The sequence below is a fragment of the Vipera berus genome (assembly GCF_964194415.1).
Source record: "Vipera berus genome assembly, chromosome: 5".
NCBI lineage: Eukaryota > Metazoa > Chordata > Lepidosauria > Squamata > Viperidae > Vipera > Vipera berus.
In genome coordinates, this window is record NC_138207.1 from 67,324,515 (window position 1) to 67,344,208 (window position 19,694).

Sequence of the window (19,694 nt, forward strand, 5' to 3'; positions counted from 1 at the left end):
ACTATTCAGAGAATAAAATCCTATTCACATAATGCATGCTTAACACACGGCTTTTCTTGAGATTGCAGCTGGGAACCCCAGCTTTATTTTATATGTGGGTCATCTTTAAATATTTGCCTTTTTATAAAGGGCATATCTATACAGAGGGTAAGATCAAGCTGAAGAAAGAAGCTCTATGGGATAATTGTTAAACAGGCTTCATTTTCTCTGACTAAATCAGAAGACGGTCTCTTATGCATCTGTTTCCCCTTATTTCCACTGCATGAGCGACACTTGCTTTACACTAGCATTAACTGTCAGAATATTATTTAGCTAGTGGATACCTTCCAGAACAACTTTTATTAATAAGAGATCAAAACATGTTGTGATAATTGAATCTCTTTATAATCCCTCTATTACTGAATGGAAGATGAAGCTGCTCTTGCCAGAGTGAAAAACTCATCTGGGTTTCTGCTCTGCCCCTAAGACCATCTCTTCTCCCATACATTATAATAGATTTGATTTTCAGTACCATAGAGGAAGTTAAAATTTGCAATGGGTGCATACAATCACAGTGAGGCAATAGCATCTGTCTATTTCTGTCTTCTTTTAACCCCTGCAGGAATCATGTTAAATAAATATATAGCGTGCTGCATTGTCACAATAAGCTGATGTACAATTATGAGGCCAAATCCCCAAAGGAAATCAACTTGAGACTTATTAATATCCAGACCCTACAGAAGACAACTGTCAGACAATTGGTCAACACAGTACATAGTTTCTGTTAAGTACTGACTAACCTATTACGATCTTTATGGAGTGTCCTTTTGGGGTCTAGATCTTCAAATATGAGTTGGAAGACCCTTTCCTTTTATTAGTTGCTAAGCTCTTTATACTTTTACCATATTGCAGCACGTTAGAAGTCTGGGCTTTATTGTCTTATGTTATTGAAAATCCAGATTCCCTCAGCCTTCTCCCTCAGGTCAAGATTTGTCTGCGAATACATTCTCATTTCTCCATGTACAAAGGCTGTCTGGAGAGAGGCTGAAAAAGATTATGACTGTAATATACTTAAATCCAATTTATTTGCCTGACTAGAAACTTCCACACTTCACAATTGCTTCCTACAGAAGATTTTGTACTTAATTCTTTCTTGGCAGTAAAGAGCAAGCTTGATTCAGCTCATCTGACAGGTATATACACAGCACACACATCTGAGCCCCATTGTGGAAGGCGCTGGAAGAGACAGGGTGAAAATAGCGAATTTGCACATTTACCATTATGTGTTCACACTTTATTTTAATTTAAACATGATTAATTTGCTTCATAGAAACAGCTCTTTAAAACATATGTGAAAAGCCAGCATGATAGAGAGAGGAATGTGGCTTTTTTTAAAAAAAACAACAAAAACAACAATTAGATAACTAGCAACCTGAGGTAGAGGAATTTCAGAGAGATGTTTGTATTTCACCTGAATACAGTCCCTTTTTCATCTGTTTTATAATGCAATACTCAAGTTATTGCTGAATTTTCACTATGCCTTAAAGGAGTGCATCTAAATCATCGGCATTACAGTTGAGAAAGTGGGAAAAAGAGAGTTTTGAAAAGGATTAACCTGTCAAGAGCACTAGAGCTCAAATTGGGCCTGTAGATCTTTCTGGAAAGAGTTGTGTACTTAATCTGGGTCTGCAGAGTTACTTGGATGTAAGCCACAAAGCACACTGAAATCTGTAACCTGCTGGATGGAAACTCCTCTTCTAAAGATAACAGCTGAGGTCTACTCTACGCAATAGTCTCTTGTTCTTGTGATACCTAGTAAACCACAGTGCAGTTCATCTTTGTTTAGTTCCAATCTATATTCTTGTACTATTCTTCTACTTCGTCTTCCTCTGCCAGAGGCCTTTGGCCCTGATTTAAGATGCCTAAATGTTAAAAAAGGCAAGTGTTAGCAATTGCAGGAATCTAAGTTACAGCTTCACAGGGATATCTGTTTTGCTTCCACTGGAGTACATCCAGTGAAGAAGAGGCTACCATTTCTGTAAGTAATTGGTCTTATACTGGTCAAACTGGTCTTATATTGTTAGGAATGTCTTTTTCTAACATTTAATCAGAATATGCTTTCCTAAAACTATAATTCATTATTCTTCTATTTCTAGTGTTCAAGGGCAAGAAAGGACAGATCATGACCTTCTAGGTGACATTCCTTTGGCTATCTCTCTCCACTCCTCCCACCCCCATAATCCTTTGAATCTTTTCTTAAGGTTAAACGTAACCTTCTCATTCAATTGCTGTTCATAGGACTTTGCTTCTTATTCCATGATCATCTTCATTTTTCTTTTTGAACCTGTTCCAGTTTAAGAGCCGTGGTGGCGCAGTGGTTAGAATGCAGTTTTGCAGGCTAATTGTGCCGATTGCCAATTGTCAGCAGTTTGGCAATTTGAGTCTCATTGGCTCAAGGTTGACTCAGCCTTCCATCCTTCCAAGGTGGGTAAAATGAGGACCCAAATTGTTGGGGCAACATGCTGACTCTGTAAACAGCTTAGAGAGGGCTGCAAAGCTCTGTGAAGCAGTATATGAGTTTAAGTGCTATTGCTATCTAACTGGACATATCACTCAAATTGAGGTCTGATCCATGCAGAATGGAATGGAACAATTTACTTCCTATGATTTGGAAACTGACTGTGGTAGTCTAAAATTGTATTTACCTTCTTTGCAGCCCCATCATGTTTCAAACCCATCAGATGTGGTTTGTGGTCAAGTACTATTCCAATATGTTTGACAGCCACAGTTAGCAAACCATGTATTTTTACATCTTTTACTCATGTAATCTGATTTTGTTTTGTAATAAAGTACTTCATTCATTCATTGATTTCATTTATATGGCCACCCATCTCACAACAAGCTACTCCGTGTGCATATAATTTCCACATGTTCCTATAAATTTTTATTCTGCTACATTTGCATTTCAGGTTGCTTATTTTAAAATGTGTTCCTGACATATTGCTGTTCTCAATTTTCTTCAAGCTGTATTTTATTTTATTGTAACTTTCAGGGCCCGTCCGACAAGTCACCAAAAGAATGAAACCGGAACGGGAGCTGGTTCTCCTAAGCCACGTTTATTAGCCTCATAAACAATTGCTCGAAGACAAACGAAGTCAGCGTTGATTCTACAGTATCATCAACGCTGTTAAATAGCCAGCCAAGGCACCACCCTCCACCATACCCCTAATCATTTCACCCCGCCCACACCCTTCTTAACTAACGCCTCCCATGGTTCCCACCCTTTGGGACCCGCCCCACCACCACTGCAACCGGTAAGCCACCCCCCATGCCAAACCACCCTCTCTTTCCCCAGAGCCTCGCACGCTTTCATCTTCCCCCTCAGCTTTCCATTCCGCCGCAGGCCTCGCCCTGAGCCCTTCCCCAACCCGCGGAGGTTCTCCCCCACCCCCTGAGACACTCAGGCGCCCAGCCACATCTTGCCCCCAGTCTCTGAAGGCCGGCAGAATGTTTCCCGGCCGAACACGGCAGCTGCGCTTTTCCCCGGCCCGTTGGCCACTTCCGGGAGCCGCCGGGCCGATCCGCGCCTCCCCAGCTGACGAGCGGGCCGCTGCCGCCTTCCCAGCTGTCGGGCGGTTGTTTCGCCTTCCCCTGGCTCGTTGGCCACTGCCGGGAGCCGCCGGGCCGATCCGCGCCTCCCCAGCTGACGAGTGGGCCGCTGCCGCCTCCCCAGCTGACGGGCGGTTGTTCCGGGAGCGCCGAAGAAGAGGAGACTGGCAAGGGTCGCTGGGAACGGGTAGGGCGCTCCGTGGCCTCCTCGGGTGCTGGGCAGACGGGTGCTGGGGCGGGGCAACGGCCGAGCACCGTCCTGGCCCTCCAGGAATCCGCGGGCGCCGGCACTCAGTCTCGGGGCCTGGCGAAGCGTTCCGTGGGCGACGGCGGTGGTTTTCGGGGTCTGGCGGGGCGCTCCGCAGGTGCCGGCGGTCTGGTGAGTCGCCCCGCGGCCCGTCCGAATGTCGGGCGTGCCAGGCCCGACATGCCGCCCCCCCTACCAAGGGTCCTCCTGCAGACGTAGAGAACATGGTTATAGAATCATTCACTCTGCACACACCTCCGTGTCCCCTACCCCCCGGCCTGCTAGGATGGGCTCGGTGGAATGCCCGGACCAAACGTGGAGCATGGACGTCTTCCCGCGACACCCACATTGCCTCCTCCACCGGGTACCCCTTCCACCGAAGGAGATACTGTATAACGCCCCTCCGCACCCTGGAGTCCAACACCTCCTGCACCTCATACTGGTCAGCGTGAACCGGTCCGGGACCCACCTCCCCTACCGCCGTAGTAGCCGCTGGAGCAGGTTTCAGCCGGCTGCTATGGAACACCGGGTGGACCTTACCCAAGAATTTAGGCAACCGCAGTCGCACCGTCACCGGGTTTACCACCTGCACCACCCGGAACGGCCCGAGGTATTTGGGTCCTAGCTTGCGGCACGGGACCTGTAACCGTAAATACTTGGTGGACAAGTAAACCAGGTCCCCCACCCGCGGTGTAACAAAGGGTTTTCGCTTCTTGTCCGCCTGTGCTTTGGCCGCCACGGCGGACCGGTCCAATGCTTCTTTCGCCGCCCCCCAGACGGCCATGATCTGACGCATCCAGTCCTGCGGCGAGCATGAAGACCCCTCCTCCTGGAGGCATTCAGCAAAGGGAACAAATTCGTGACCTGTGACCACCCGATATGGAGAGAAGCCAGTACTACTGTGAACCGCGTTATTGTACGCCACTTCAGCAAGCGCTAACAGGTCCACCCAGTCCGTCTGCCGAAAAGAGACGTAGCTTCGCAGATAGCGTTCAACGGCAGCGTTGGCTCGTTCTGCGGCCCCGTTGGTGCTGGGGTGATAGGCCGTACTCAGTCCTTGCGACGAGCCGATATGACGCAAGAAGTCTCTCCAAAATCGAGCCGTGAACTGCACCCCTCTGTCTGAGATTACATGCCGCGGCACTCCATGCAGTCGGTATATTTGCGTGAGAAACAACCAAGCTAGTCGACGAGCTGATGGTAACCCTTTACATGGAACAAAGTGTGCCTGTTTGGAAAACAGGTCGACCACTGTCCAAATAACGGTGTGACCCTTACTCTCTGGGAGGTCCACAATGAAGTCCATGGCGATGTCTTGCCATGGCCGAGACGGGTCAGCTACTTGTTGCAAAAGCCCCAAAGGCTTCCCAACCTGGGGTTTTGTAGTAGCACAGACATGACAACGCCGCACATACTCCTCAATGTCACTCTTCATGCGGGGCCACCAAAACTGACGACGTGCCAGATGCAAGGTTTTCACAAACCCGAAATGTCCCGCCTGTTTGGTGTCATGACACCCATGCAGAACGCGTGGCCGCACAGTCTCAGGTACATACAATCGTGTCCCATGCCACGCCAGGCCGTCCCGCATAGTTAATAGTCCCGGATTACTCCGTAACCAGGCGTCCTCCTGTAAGGCCCTTTGGATGGCCTGGTTCAAATTCTCCTCCGTCACCTGTCCAGCGCTCTCCGAAGCATCCCCCTCCTTCACCAGTGTCGGGATGAGTGCTTGCACCACCTCCTCCCTCTTACTGTCAAACTGTGGCATGCGGGATAGAGCATCCGCCAGAAAGTTTCGACCCCCCGGCACATACTTCAGCACAAACCTGAAGCGACGGAAGTATAGAGCCCACCTGACATGCTTAGGCGACAGGCGGCGAGGGGTTTGTAGGGCCTCCAGGTTTTTATGGTCCGTCCACAGTTCAAATGGACGGGAGGCCCCTTCCAGGAGGTGTCGCCAAGTCTCTAAGGCCCAACGGACCTCAAAAGCCTCCTTCTCCCACACTGCCCAGGCCCGTTCAGTGGGAGTCAGTTTCTTGGAGGCGTAAGCACACGGCTGCAGGACCCCGGTACTACTCCGCTGAAGTAGGACGGCCCCAAGGGCAACATCGCTCGCATCCGCTTGTACGACATAGGCCAGATCGGGGTCGGGGTGTCGCAAAACGGGCTCCTTAGCGAAGAGGGACTTCAGTTCCTCAAATGCCTGCTGACACGCTGTGGACCACTCCAACTTAAGCCCTGGACGCGGGCGTGTCTTTAATTGTCATGTGCGCAGAAGATCTGTTAACGGCAGGGCGATGGCCGCGAAGCGTGGGATGAACTGTCTGTAGAAGTTGGCAAAGCCAAGGAAACTTTGCAACTGTCGACGAGTCCGTGGAGGCTGCCACTGTTGAATGGCGTGTACCTTTCTAGGATCCATCTCCACACCTGCCGCCGATATACGATACCCAAGGTAGTCCAGCTGGGCCCTATGGAACTCACACTTGGACAGTTTAACATAGAGCTGCGCTTCCAACAGTCTAGTCAACACCTGGCGCACAAGGAGTACATGTTCCTCCAATGTGTCCGAGTAAATTAGGATGTCGTCTAAGTACACCAAAACTCCCCGATACAGGAACTCATGCAAGACCTGATTGATCAATTGCATGAACACAGCTGGAGCTCCCTGTAGGCCAAACGGCATCACTCGGAACTGGAAGCTACCAAGGGGACAATTAAATGCCGTCTTCCACTCGTCCCCGGCTTTGACCCTCACCCGGTAGTAGGCTTCCCTCAGGTCCAATTTAGTGAATACCCGGCCAGTTGCCAAATGGGCCAGCAGGTCCTTCATCAAAGGAAGAGGATAGAGATGCTCCACGCACACCGCGTTAACCCCCCGGTAGTCCACACACAAGCGCAAGCCCCCATCCTTCTTCTCGCGGAAGAGCACTGGCGCCGCCACCCGAGACCGTGCTGGTTGGATAAACCCTCTCTCCAAGTTTTTATCTATGTACCGCCGTAACTCCTGCATCTCCTTCGGGGACATGGCGTACATACGGGGCTTAGGCAGTCTGGCACCAGGTTCAAACTCGATGGCACAATCCGTCGGCCGGTGGGGTGGTAACGAATCGCACTCCCGCTCATCGAAGACGTCCATTAAGTCGGAGTATACTCGGGGTACATGCATCTTCGAGTCATCCTTGACCCCGCAAACCTTCTCCCGCGTCCCCGTGTCCTCCGGCCCCAGAAAAGAATGGTGGAGAGCGGGCTCGGGGCGCAGACCCACCCGGAGATGACGACAATCCCCCTCCCACCAAATCGTGGGACCCCATTTGTCAAGCCACGTAAGGCCCCCAGTCTCTGAAGGCCGGCAGAACGTTTCCCGGCCGAACACGGCAGCTGCGCTTTTCCCCGGCCCGTTGGCCACTTCCGGGAGCCGCCGGGCCGATCCGCGCCTCCCCAGCTGACGAGCGGGCCGCCGCCGCCTTCCCAGCTGTCGGGCGGTTGTTTCGCCTTCCCCTGGCTCGTTGGCCACTGCCGGGAGCCGCCGGGCCGATCCGCGCCTCCCCAGCTGACGAGCGGGCCGCCGCCGCCTCCCCAGCTGACGGGCGGTTGTTCCGGGAGCGCCGAAGAAGAGGAGACTGGCAAGGGTCGCTGGGAACGGGTAGGGCGCTCCGTGGCCTCCTCGGGTGCTGGGCAGACGGGTGCTGGGGCGGGGCAACGGCCGAGCACCGTCCTGGCCCTCCAGGAATCCGCGGGCGCCGGCACTCAGTCTCGGGGCCTGGCGAAGCGTTCCGTGGGCGACGGCAGTGGTTTTCGGGGTCTGGCGGGGCGCTCCGCATGTGCCAGCGGTCTGGTGAGTCGCCCCGCGGCCCGTCCGAATGTCGGGCGTGCCAGGCCCGACAGTATTGTTTGAACTTTGAATTAACTTTAGCTATTCTTATTTTACAGAAATAAATTCTATGAATACTATAGTGTGCCATAGTGGTTAAAGAGCCAGTGTGGCATAATGATTAAGGTGTTTGATTCAGATCTAAGAAGCAAAAACCCAGCATACCTATATCTATGAGAAGCTGTACCTGTCACTCAACCCAATCTATAGCTGCCCTGTCGCTCTCATAAGGAACCGCTGGAAAAGGTAGTTTATTTATTTATTTAGCATATGGCATATCATACATGGACTAGCAATATATATTAACATTTCATCTTCAGATTAGTAAAACACAGTAAAATATAAATGTTTAAAAGATCTCTGTTGAAATACCAAAGTCTAGGACATCTAAGCACTCAAGCAGGAAAAGGCAGTATTATGTATGTTTATTTGAGCCCCTGGAGAAAAAAATGAGATATAAATCTAATAAATAAATAATAAATAACTTTTCTTCCTTATGAATAGTATATCTAGATTGCAAATTCTTTGTTCCTATCTCATGTATTGTATGGTTCAATTTCTTTTTCTACCTCCAGGTTATATTAGTTTCCATATCCTTCTGGCTTGCTAGAAACTAAATCAGTACTAAGCCATCTAGAAAAACTAGATGACCATTTAATGGCAAATCACAGTTACTCAGACTTTTGTAGCTAGATCTTACAGCTCTATTTATTAAAAACTACATTATAGCTAATATTTTTATCCAAAACCTACAACAAAATAATTTAAGCTCTCCAATTGTGTTTATTTAAAAAAAATATACACAAGACTCTGGAATATTAATTGACTTAAATTCTTGAAGTAAAATTTACTTGGAGGATCTGAGATCTGAAGAATCGACTGATTCATTTTCCATTTGTCATGCTGGATGAAAATTATGTTATGCTTATCTGAAACCAAAACAGTAGAATTGCTTCAGATAGCTTTCTTTCAGGATACTGTTTCCAGAAGTAATAGAGATGGCTGGGTGAAATCAGTGCCATCATGTTTTGTCTTTAGAACAGTGCCCCCACAACCTTTTGGGCACCAGGGACCGGTTCTGTGGAGAGAGGATTTTCTGCGGAGCGGAGGAGGCGTGGTTTCGCATGCTGCCTGCATCCCATGGATGGAGCTTTCCTTGTTTGTGCGGACTGGTTGCTGGCATGCTGGGGGTTGAGGACTCCTGCTTTAGAGCCTGATTTTTTATTGATAGAGGTGTGTACATCTTTGTTTTGCAGTCAATATAGAAGGACCGTAATTCAGTACGGTCTACATCTAATTTGCATGTGGAATGTCCTAGTTTTAATCTCTGGCAGCCCCAAATGGAATTTAGAAAGATTTCAATCTGCAACTCCATGAACCTCTGTTGCTTAATTTGAACAATATGAGCAAGATACTGGTCAGACTCATGAAATATATATATATATATATATATGCTTTTCAAATACTTTTTTTTAAAAAAAGTCTTCTTCTGACACAATATTTCATGAGTCCTTTCTCTTCTCATGCAATCTGCAGTGAAAGGTTTATGTCTGCTTTTTTCACTTTCACAATGTAAGACAGAAAAAAAGCCCTGCTTAATAAAAAAAATATTTTCATAAATTCCTTTTTTATACTATGGTATTCATAAGGCCCCCTCTTGTGGTGACTGTATTATGTGACTCAGGTAAAAACTAATGCTGGATATTTAAAAGTTGCACTATTACTTTTCTCCCAAAATTCACTTAACAAATATTTCCAATCTTCTTTGTTTTTTGAAATAATCTTATAAATCTTCCCAAGGGATTCTCAAGATCCTCCAAATCTTCTTAAGGGAGCTGAAAATATCAGCTGATTTACAATATTCTATTAGGCCGAAAGTACTCCTGGATGTATTCAGTAATAAATGCTTAAGTCACAATAAAATTCCAAGCAAAGGATATTTAAATAATGCTGAAATATTCAAAATGACTGAAATCGGTATGGCTTTGAAAAGTGACCTGTTTATCTTATCCCACAAAAAGTGTTGTGGCTCTTCCCTTTTCTTCACCTTTTTTAACTATAAGGATCAGTGCATTTCAAAAGGAGATTATTGCTTAGAGTCCATGATTGATATAAACAGGAGCCAGAGAATGACCAAAGTACAGAGACGGGGATTATGGCATCTCCTTGTTTCAGAATTTATGGACATTGGCCACATTTACTAGGACTGTTGGAAAATGGGCCAAGGCATTAGGCGGGCACCAGTTGCTTCCCTTTGGTCTGATATGGGGGGGAATGCTTGGAGTAAAAAGTGGATAAATGGGATTTTAAGCACACAAACATCTCTGATATGAATGCATGAATTATACGCACAGCATAAAATGATTGAATTAGATCCCAACTCTAAACTACAACTTAATAAATGATTAAGAAGCCTTGGCAATGCCAGACTACACATGTCAATAGCAACTGTGAATGATTTCAGTGGGTTCTACTCTTACATAAGCAAATCACACATTCTTCAATGACATATATGCCAATATTCAATCTATTTCTTCAATAGATGATAATACAAAATTCATATAATATTAATGGCCAAGTTCTTATATACTAGCATACAACACAAGAGAGTGGGAAACAGTCTGTTACCACGATGGCTGTTTTTGAGCTCAATAGAAACTTGCAAGCAAATCACATATTATTTTTAAAAAAACATTTTTCTTTGATTGCATTTCTATCCCATTGCAATCAAAACAACTGAGTGAACAAATGTGCCATAGGTGAACTCTTAATCTCTCAGTGAGTGGATGGATGGATGGACAGATGGATGGAGATAGATAGATAGATAGATAGATAGATAGATAAATAGATAGATAGATAGATAGACAGACAGACAGACAGACAGACAGATATTTGGAAATCTAAATAAACATTAATTTTACATATTTTTAATCCAAGTCAAAAACTCTCAACATTTGTCATTTGTCTACAAAATAAAAATAACAAAAAATAAAACTATTGTTAGAATATACACTGTTCTTATGTACAGTCATTACAAAAATAACCCAAAAAGCATAGATTAGGATAATGATCAAAACAGTTTTCTGCTTGTATGCATTGCTCATCGTTTTTAAAACAAGACTGAATTCTGTATAATGTAATGAATAGCTCTGGGCTTAAGAACTACCAGTACTTTTCTCAAATCTGTTACCTCAACTGATGAGCTCTAAGGAGAGACCTGGAAGGAGAATCATTGATTTGGTTATACAGTAGATGGATATAGGATGGAAATCACATACAGTATGCACAACTTGTATAAGGTGGCTCTTTATGGGATTGTGGTGCCCTGGAAACAGTAAACGTGCTGTGTTGGATTGTCCAGGGCTCATAGCTCCTACTTAGGAACAGGAAGAACTGGGAACCGAAGGGCTATTTATTACACACTTTGGGCTGGTGCACTAGCACCTAGAACAGGATTGCCATTCATGTCTTTCCTGCTAGATGGTACTGTTCATCTCTTCTCTCATTGGACCATCTAGAAACTTCAACTGGTCCAGAAGGTAGCTTATGTCTCTGGACTGTGCAATCTCTTCTCCGAGCCCCTCCTTAACAACTTGTTCTTTCCTCCCATAGCATCGCTTTTGCACTTCCCCAAGGTCGATTGTAAATTCCTTTGCAGGTGAAAACATGATTCTTCTGCTTTTCCTTTGAGGATTAATTGTTGTAAAGCAATGCTTTACAATTTTATAACTTTTAGTTTCATATTGTTAATCACTGTTTTAATTTTTTTCCCCAGTTATGTGGTTTGCTTTTAATATTTAAACTCCGTAAATTGCTTAGAGTACCGCTGGTTTCTGGAAGTCAGATAAATTTCATAAATAAATAAGATGAAGTGGCAACAGACTATGAAGACTAAGCTTCTCCCTCCCCCTCTTCCTTTCATATCCAGAAAGCAAGAAAAGAACACACAGGGAAGGAAAGGGACAGAAAATGCCTTAGTCCGTCCATTTGGAACACATAGCCATGAGTTCATCCAAGCCATCTGGGTTAGATTTTTATTTCTGGTTTAGTAAATTGATTTGATTGTACTATAATACTAGCTCAATTCGTCTACAGTGAGATGTTCCAAGGATGTAGCAGACTAAAAGCTAATGTCTACTTCAACTCTCCAAAGAGGCCGTCGTACCCCTTGTCCTTTGAAATGTTTCCAGAATTAACTTTCTGTCATTACCTTCTCTTTCCCTCTTTCTCTTCCCTCTTTCTTTAAGGTTTGCTTTCATATCCTTCCATGCATACTGCTTCTTAAACTGGAATTTCCTTTTCTGAAGGAAGTTCTGACTGTCAAGAATACTTATCAGCATAATATGAAATACAAAGAGAAAGAAAGTGGGGAAAAAAGAGAAACGAAATAGAGGGGATAAAGAAATGCACACACACACACACACACACACACACACACACACACACACACACACAGAGAGAGAGAGAGAGAGAGAGAGAGAGAGAGAGAGAGAGAGAGAGAGCGAGCATTCATTTATATCATGGGCCGGATGCGTCATGGTGCAACCGCGGCCACCCCATTGCTGGCAATGGAAAAAAAGTCGTGACGCATCACGTGACGTTGCGAGTTTGATTCCCCTGATTTATATATATATGGTTATTAGCATCACTCTGGCCAGATAGTTCCATAAAATTCATATTTTCATTTACTTAAATCTTAAGAACAAAATCCTTCTACTCCTCCTCCTCCTCCCTCTATTCCTCCTTCTCCGTATTAATTCCTGATTGGACAAGTTTTCTTCGCAAAGTTTTTGCTTCCTAGGGCTGAGAAACCGTGAATGGACCTTTGAACTGGCTCTGTGGCTAAGTGTGATGGCCCTGTTGGACCCCGGTTCTGAGGAGGAGGATTTGCAATTGGGACCATCTGATAGGGATGGCTCAGTCCCCCTAGAATGCCTGGAGAGTCCAGGGCTGAGGATGATGCGGTCCCAGGCCTGTCTGCATTGATTGGGAAGGGGCAGCCGACTGGACAGGGAACTACCTGCAGGAGAGGATCAGCTGCAGAGGGCCAGTGGCAATGACAGGCTACAGATCAGATGAGGAACAGCTGCCTCCTATGCCCAATCAGCAGGTGTTGAGTGGGAGCCATAGAGGTTAGCAAGGTTGCTCATGAGGAAGCAGCCTCACCTCTCCTCACAAGAAACACCTGGTGTAGGGTGATTTAGCTGGATGCCGGGGGAAGGTGCGTTTGTCAGGAACACGTTTGCTTTGGTGCACACCTTCCCGGCTTTTGTGAACCCTGCCTTGTGAACCTTGGATCATGTTTTCGGCTCTGACCCTCAGACTTCCTTGTGAACTTTGGACTTGGCCTTCAGTCTATGGAATCTTGAATTCTGCTTTGGTTTTCATAAACTTGCACTTGTTTTGCAGAATCGGTGGGCATTGTGGCTTCCCTCTTTGTCTTGTCGGCTGGTTTGGATCTAGTTTGCGGAACCAGTTTTTCTGATTGAGGGGGACTGTGGGTAGGGGTGGAGTCTTACCGGCACCATTGGTGGGTTGTTTGAAGCTGTGTAAGTTGCACAATAACTGACTCTAATTGGTATCTGCCCTTGCCAATGTGACTTGGGTCAGAACACTGAGAAGGCCTAGAACTGACAGGTTTCTTGTTTCTAGCCTGGGGCCTTAACCATTTCCAAAACGATTCTTACAAATCTATTTTTAAGTGGACTTTATTTTTGAGCTAGCTCTTCCGTTAATATTTTATATGAATTCCTATCACCTTCATCAACAGTGTTGAAGGGTATAACTGGAAGTTGGAACAATGTTTTAAGTTAGAGTGTTATTTCTATTGTTTCAGCAAAGGACATAAGAGCCTTGTGTGGTATTTTACAGGTTAAACTTATTAAACTATTAAACTTATGGATGGGTTAATCAACCTATTTCCTTTGCATTCCCGTAAAAACTCTGAGGGAAAAATATGCTGACTAATTTTCAATATTTTTTGTCAATTGATGATGCCTGCTCATAGGGAATATTACAAAAGAGATTGGGGTCACATCCAGGCAGTGGGCATGCCTCACACAGCATACCATCAGACGATGTCTGTTTTTATTAATTATACCAGGAGAGTGTTGCAAGGAAAATTATGCACATTTCTGTAGCTTCCTGTGTCTTGTTTGAACTGTTCTGGTTGGCTGATAGGGGACTATACTTGAACTTCATGCTGTTTGCACAATATGCTAAATTTCCCATGGCATTATGTAGTATTAAGCTTTCTTCCCTCAGAAATACACTCATCTTTCAGAAGTCATGTATAATCTCAACTATTTGTGAAAGTATTAAGGGATCATGCTTAAGCTGGTACACTGGAACTTTTGGTATATTTTCAAACTATTTAGCTTAATTTTATTGATTTTTAAAAAAACAAATGCTTCACTACGATTCTGTTATTTTAGGTTTCTTTAATTGATTGGGAAAACCTTATACCGAGGTTTGTATTTTGATCTGTCTTCACAGGAGAAATTCAACTCTGGAAGGACCACCTTGAGGTAAAAAAAAATAAATCCAAAAGGACAACACTGATAAGTCTTCTTGCATACTTATTCTCACCTAAGAAACACATGATGACAAAAACAAGCTGAGGGGTTTCTGAACTGGAATCATTGGCATCCACGCGTCTCTGTAAGGTATTTGTATCGGTGGGTGATTAAAGCAGAACAATCCCAAGAGGACACTGCAAAAATGAATTCCCCTATGGCTACTTGCTCAGATAGTTCAGGAAGATATTCTCCAGCTCTTGGTGCCTTGCAACTCCTTGAAAAGCCTTTTCATAGCCAGATCCAGGACTATGATATGTTGGCTTCCGCAGGTCTTATTATTAGAAGGGAGTCAGATTGATTATGTGGCTGTCTCTATGTGACCTACAGCTAGCAGAATGAATCTGAAATTTGCTATTGGATTAATGTTAATGATAAGCACAGTCCAGCCAATGTTAAAGTCCTCTCTACACAGCTCCAATAATTATCTTTTATATAGCTTGTTTCAATGGTGGGGACGGGAAGATGCTGTCCAGATGCTCCTTTCGTCGCGATCTCAAGACGTTTTTGTTTGTACAAGCCGGCCTAGCCTGATGGGGGATTGGTGGGGTTTTTTATTCTTGTATTCTTAATATTATCTTTGGGGTTTTATAATTGTAATATATTAATTGTTTTAAAATCGGGCAATTATTTAATTTTCTTTTAATATTTGTAACTTTGTATTTTATTCTTGCCCTGTGAACCGCCCTGAGTCCTCAGGGAGAAGGGCGGTATAGAAATATTATTAAATTAAATTAAATTAAACAGCGTACTGCCAATAACATTTAAGCATATATTTAACTGAATAATATAAGGCCATGCTTTTTGAGCTGCCCTAGTACCCCGTGGAATTCTATGTACAATTGAAAGCACTGGTGATTACCACTAAGGCTTTGCATTGTACAGGGATCATTTGCACATCTCCCCAACTGGGTAGCCTTAAAAGACCTGGCTTTTACCCCAGGCAGTGGGACCACACTGTTAATGGAACTTAATAGGTATATATTTTTCATTGGGAGTTGTCTTTTAGGATCTTGAGTACATTTTTTTAAAAAAATCCCATTTATATTCCGCCCTTCTCCGAAGGCTCAGGGCAGCTTACAATCTAAAGCACAAATCAATGTGCTTAGCAATAGCCTTCATTCTATGTATATGCCTGCTTATTAGGGCTTTCGCCCCCCCCCCCCCCAGCGGCATTATTACAAAGTCAGCTTATTGCCCCTAACAATCTGGGTCCTCATTTTACCTACCTTGGAAGGATGGAAGGCTGAGTCAACCTTGAGCCTGGTGGGACGCGAACCTGCACTAATTGCAGGCAGCTGCTGTTACTTAAGGAGGCATTAGCCCACTGCTCCACCAAGGCTCTTTTGGTGCTTTTATGGTATTCTATTTATATACCTATATAATTTTTGTATTGTGAATTTCCTAGAGATAGACATGTGGCTATATATCTTCAATGAATGAATGAATGAATGAATGAATGAATGAATGAATGAATGAACGAACAAATAAATATTCATTATTTTGGATTATCCCTAATGTTCTCCAACATCATCTTTATAATTCTGCTAGTTTAAAAAGTATGGGAGTTCATCTACATTATTTTCAGGAAATTCATTTTTAAAACTGTATTAATTTCTGTTACTAAGAGAGACAGTTGCTAAGTGAGTTTTGCCCATTTTACTTTCTTTGCCCCCTTCCTTTCCACCGCGGTTAAGTGAATCACTTAACAGTTATTAAGTTAGTAACATGGTTGTTAAGTCCATCTGGCTTCCCCATTGACTTTGCTTGTCAAAATGTCACAAAAGGTGGTCACATGACCCTGGGACACAGCAACTGCCATAAATGTGATCCAATTGCCAAGTATCCGAATTTTGATCATATGACCATGGGGATGCTGCAACGGTCGTAAGTGTGAAAAAAGGTCATAAGTCACTTTTCTCAGTATCATTGTAACTTTGAACGGTCACTAAATGAATGGTTGTAAGTCGAGGACTACTTGTACATCCTGACCGATTCTAGGCTGTCCTGAACCCCCTTCCCTCTTCAGCCTGGGACTCCACAGCCTCTTAATTTGGGCTTCTGTCATGAAATGTGGCCTCTTTCCTGGGAAAGCTCTGTGCTGCTCTCCTTCAGCTGGTTCTTCAGGTGCATATTCCATCATCCCTGTCCAATACAGTATAAGCCATGATGACATCTTACCATCATAAGATCATCATCCAATTGTTGAAAATTACGTAATTTATACCAGCTCTGTGTCCTCAGAACAGAAATAAGACATACTACAAAATTGGCATTATTTACGTCACAAATGTATGGCCTCATATATAATCTCCATCTCACTGCTCTGCATGGCCATGGCTCAGGATAAAGTACCAAAACGTGAGCTACTATGTAGCACAGAATCAGTCTGTGTAGAATTTACCAATGGATCACAAACTATATTTGTAGTTCCTGGGTATTTTCAATTTTTTTTTATCAGTCCTCAGAATATACATGCAGCTATAAATCATGGCTTAGGAAATAATGACATCACTGAAGGAATCAAATCACAGCCCCTGTGCAAGAAAAACACCTGTGAGATTTGATTCTTTGGCTCTGTGAAATGTGGAATGCAAATTCTGTAGTTTCATTCTTAATCCCTACTTTGCTATCTTATCAAATAGAGCTCCATGGAGCCTGGGGCGCACAAGTAGAGTTTGCAAAGCACATTTTCTTAGTAAATCTAATATAACTTTTTTTATTTATGGTGACACTGATCGTTCCTCCATACTTTTAAAGTTCTTATTCTGTTTTAGCTGAAGAAGGCAGAAATGAACTGCATAGCAAAGGCAGTGTGAGCTTAATCAAATTGCATTATTATCTTTCTCCAGGAAATTCTTTTTACTAGACATGTACATAATGTTTTATGACATACACCTGGTCCTTCCTCTTATGGCACAGGGAAATATCTCACTGATACCTATCCTCATGCTATTTATCCCTCACAGTTACTTTGTGTTTACATCTGAGTGGAGGTGCCTCCAGCTTCATAAATCTGTATGCAGTAGTATGGGCTCTCTAACAGCCATTCATTTTAATTATGTGTGACATAAAAGGACCACCTACTGATGAGACAATACAGCTGTAAGATTTTCAAGGTTGCTACAGGGAATACTTCATAACTGAAGTATGTTTTCCCTAAGGAGTTATACTACCATTTGATTTAATTTTTAATTTTTACATTTTAATCAAAAATAGATCAAATGGTAGTGGTACCCCCTGGGAAGCATACTTCAGATATGAAGCTGTTCATGTTTCCTTTAAATATGTAAAGCTGCCATTTATGTATAACTCATGAATGACATCCTGTGTTGCAAGAAAATATCCATGCAGTAGTTTCTATACTTCTCTAGTAACAATAGTAGAAGTGCATACATGTATAGCCAGATTCAGAAAGGAAAGTAACATTACTAAAACATTCCAAGACATAATTCCATTCAATATGAAGTTAGCCCTAATTAAATAGTGTATGTTTAGAGAAAGCTTGGAGTCATATTTCTAGGCTTTGTATAATATAGAAATCACATAACATTTTCCTCTAAACGTGAAAGTATGTTATATTTTTTAATTAATAAGTATCTAAATGCCTATAAATGCCTGTAAGTGCTAAGTGCCTATAAATAAGGGGATTATAGGAGTTTGTCCAAATTCTTTTAAGACTGCTTTGGAAAGATGGAAGGAACGAGGTAGTGAAGGAAAGAAGGAGGGTTAAGAGAGGAAGGGAGGGAAGGGAAGGATGTTAACATCACAAATACGTAAAAGAAACAGATAATCATCTGTCCTTTGCAATAAGCTTGAATCCATGTATGAAAATGAAAGTATAGTTCAATGGTAAATGAAAGATATTTATCAGAAATGCATGTCAGAAGGTATGAATTAGCACCATCTAGACTGCTATGGGCACTTAAACTGATAATAGGAACTGTGTAGTATATAAAAATACTCATAATTCATAGGTTGGACTAACATGAAACAATTTTGTTACAAAATGCCACTTAAGTGTGTGGAGTCACGCTAAAGTAAAGATGCTTGCTTGGAATGATGAAGTGAAAGGTGTTATGGAAGAGAAAATGTATGAAGGCCAGTAATTATGGCACAAACGGAGGCTGAGAAAAACATATTGTGAAATTGGTATATAGAGAAAATGGACAGTTGTAAAGAATTTGTTCAAAAAGAGTAAGAAATAGTTAAGTAAGAATGGGGCACAGAAAATTCAGACTGATCCAATGGAAATAAAAATGGTTTTCGAGTAGACAAAAAAAAGGTAAAGAAAGCTTAACACAAAGTTAAGTGTCAGTAAGGATAAAAATGAAGAAATGAGATGTGAAATATGAATATAAATAAATGCTGTCTATAAATGTTAGTCATCAAGGAAAAAAGTGGTAAGGCTGATGATATCACTGGAGGGATATTATTCTCATTCCAACCATAAGACTTAGAGATGGAACAGAAATTGTTCTATTATTGAAATCATTGCCCAGGTTCTTATCGATCTATAGATGGGTTAGAATAATACTGGTATCTTGATTATATATGATACCAGCTTCTTTGTTCAATTTGTTACTTTGGTAATCGACGATTACAGACTATTCTACATTTATCTAATGTATCCAACCTTACTTATTGGGTTCAAGCAATGTTTCCTAAATCAAAGATAATGGGCTAAGAAAGGCAGTGCGCTTATACATTTCACTCAAAAATAAATCCTGCTGAGTTCAGTTAAAATAGACTCTCAGGTGAGTACATATACAGTAGGACAGAGCCTAAATTTCTCTGTGGAATAATAGAATAGAATAGTCTGACATCTGTAGCAGTCAATCCATGGAAAAGTGATTTACATAGGCAAAATTCTGGGGGAAAAGTTATTTATATATGGAAAAGTACCAGGCGGAAGCACCAAACAGAATTGGGACTGTACAAGTCAGAGGCTATGAGCCTCTCCCCCAGCTCTCTGAACTGCTTTTCCTTGGTGGTTTTAATTTTCAAGGATTTGGGGAGTGGGGGTGTTTGCAGATGAAAGTGGATCTTTTTCTGGTTGACCTTTTCTAGGGCCGGAAGGGAGGACCTCAGGCTAAGAAAGTCAAGGCCTTTTCCCTTATATGTGGGTCTGGCTCTTCTGCCTGGCCTGGAAGAATTAAACCAATGAAATGGTTTCCCTCAAGGGGAGGGAAGTTGTGAGTGCTCCATCACTGGAGGCTTTTAAAAAGAGATTGGGCAACCATTTGTCTGAAATGGTGTCAGGTCTCCTGCGCTTCAGCAAGGGGTTGGACCAGAAGACCTGCAAGGTCCCTTCCAGCTCTGTTATACTGTTATTTTGTTTTGTTATTGTTATAGAATCCATTATAGTACAATACTCGAGATATTTGCTACCACATCTCCCTCATTCTACTTG